The 2486-nt window shown below is 57.0% G+C and overlaps 1 long non-coding RNA gene across 1 annotated transcript in view; it reads right to left on the bottom strand.

Moving 5' to 3' along the window:
- Window positions 1-230: 230 nt before the first annotated feature.
- Window positions 231-2486, bottom strand: part of LOC122546758 — a 2990-nt gene continuing 734 nt past the window's right edge. The window contains exons 2-3 of the long non-coding RNA XR_006310803.1: window positions 1326-1388; window positions 231-532 (exon numbers count right to left, since the gene is read on the bottom strand). This is a non-coding gene — a long non-coding RNA (uncharacterized LOC122546758). The remainder of the gene's footprint in view (window positions 533-1325; window positions 1389-2486) is intronic.

The following is a 2486-nucleotide window of genomic DNA, read 5'->3' as shown; positions in this document are numbered from 1 at the left end:
CATATTGAAGTATCTCCGCCAATCCATCGCCCCTCCAGATCTGGGAGCTCCGACAGTGGCTCGGGTGGGGCTGAGGTGTTGGGGAGCGAGAGGGTCAAGATGGCGGAGGTGTGGGGGACTTCCACCATTGGTGATCGATTCCACCCACCTTCCCCCCCTCCCCCCCCACCCAGGGGTCCGGGGCCAGCAAGAGAGAGAAAGCGAGAGAGAAAGCGAGAGAGGGAGAGCGCGAGGGAGGGCCAGAGAATTTGGGACAAGGGTCAGAGGTCAAAGCAGACGGGGGCTCCGCTAAGGCACCGCCCCAGAGATTGGGAGGTTTCAAGGTGTCAGAGAGTCACACTGCAGCCCTTCCCCACAGCCAGAAATGTAGTTCATGTTTTCTGAGTCCTCGCCCCGCTTCCTCAGACGCTGTAGCGTGATCCCCACGGGGAATCAGCGGTGTTGGGAGGCCGGTGGGGGTTATGCACTAGATCCTTCCGGAAGGCTAAGAGCTGGCTGATCTCCTCTGTGATCGCAGGATCTGGAATATATTCTGTGGAGAGAACAAAGGGTGGAGGGGAGGGATGGGGGGGGAGAACAGATACAGACAAGATTTGAAAGCAAGTCCTGGGGCTGCATCGAAAAGGATAGAGCCAGTTTCTTCCCTCTCCCACCCCCCACCCACGCCACCACTTGAGACTACTGTATGTGCTTGTACCAGCAGAGGGAGTCCACTTCCAGCCTACACAAAAACACACACACTTGTACCAGCAGAGGGAGTCTACTTCAGACCGACACACACACACACACACACACTTGTACCAGCAGAGGGAGTCTACTTCAGACCTCCACACACACACACACTTGTACCAGCAGGGGGAGTCTACTTCAGACCTCCACACACACACACACACACGCGCGCGCACACACACACACTTGTACCAGCAGAGGGAGTCCACTAAGAAGAGGTCATAAGGGATCCATTGTGAACAGCCCGCATCGTTTCAAGTCTCAGTGCCTTTGTCCCCCATCCCAGAAACCTTCACTGCAGGCCCGCTAGGCCTTTCGATAACTCCAAGACTTTAGTTAGGCCACACTAGGAAATCAGGAGAGGGAAGGTGGGTGGGAGGCGGGGTGCTGGTGGTGGACAGGCCCCGAAGTGGTACCACCTGATGGCCAGTTGGGGAATTACCGGCAAATGGCCCCTGTCCGGGGAGTTTGCAGGGACTCTGGGTCTGGCACCGTCCGCAGGGGGTCAGGAAGGTTTCACACCCCCCCAACCCTAACTGTGGGTGGGACGGGGAGGCTGAGGGAAGGGGGCTGTGGGGAACGGTGCAGGGAATTACCTTGCTGCACATGCTGTCATCGCTGCAGCTCTTGTTGTCAGCGTTGGAGACGTCATCTTCAACCTAAGCAGAGAGATGACACATCGGCTTAATCTGTGTCTGACACATCGACAAGGAAAGTTCATGTTCTCCAAACAATGGTCCGAATCCATCAATCGTGTTAAAGCCAAATCGCGTGGAGAAATGGGTGTCACAGCAGAACTGACGGCACGTCACAAATGTTCAAAGAATACTGACAGTGTGGCCCTTCGGCCCAATGACCCCACACCGACCGGCCAAAGAGTAACCCACCCAGTCCCATTCCCCAACCCTATTACTCGACATTTACCCCTGACGACTGCATCCTAACCTGAACATCCCTGGACACTATGGGACAATTTAGCAAGGCCAACCCACCCTAACCAGCACATCCCTGGGCACGACGGGACAATTTAGCATGGCCAATCCACCCTAACCTGCACACCCCTGGGGCACTATGGGACAATTTAGCATGGCCAACCCACCCTCACGGGGCGGGGGGTGGAGAATGTGCAAACCCCATACAGACTGTCTCCCCCGAGGCTGGAATCGAACGCGGGTCCCTGGTGCCTCGGGTCAGCGGCCCGAACAGGGCCCGGCCTGCGGCCGACTTGACCCACCTCGCCATGAGGGAGCGGCAGACACGCACAGCAAGATCCCACCGATTCCTCCGTGCTTCTCGGGGTGGTGACTGACCCTCACTGGCACACTGCAGCGGTAGAGTGCGTGTGCACAGGCACTGACCTGGCCAGTACATGGTTACACTGACGACTGCCTCTCCTATCGGAAACACGCCGCTCCTGATCTCGGGAACGACGCTCGGACCGGGGGCGGTTGGCAAACGGAGGGAGGCACACTGTGACACCTCTCCCTGCCTGAATGGTATCAGGACAGTCATGTGCAGAGGAACCCCGATTATCCGGCATTTCATTAGCCGAATTTTGGATTATCCGGCATTCGACTGTCCGAACAAATACTCCCTGCCCGTGTCGTCCGGATATTTGAAGTTCCTCTGGACAGCACGGAAACAGACCCTTCAGCCTAATCTCGTCCCATTTGCCAGCACCCGGCCCATATCCCTCCAAACCCTTCCTGTTCACATCCCCATCCAGATGCCTTTTAAACGCTGTCATTGTACCAGCC

This window comes from Chiloscyllium plagiosum, unplaced genomic scaffold (genome assembly GCF_004010195.1).
Source record: "Chiloscyllium plagiosum isolate BGI_BamShark_2017 unplaced genomic scaffold, ASM401019v2 scaf_7596, whole genome shotgun sequence".
Classification (NCBI taxonomy): Eukaryota; Metazoa; Chordata; class Chondrichthyes; order Orectolobiformes; family Hemiscylliidae; genus Chiloscyllium; species Chiloscyllium plagiosum.
Note: the sequence above shows the minus strand (reverse complement) of the source record. Positions and strands in the feature narration are given on the sequence as shown.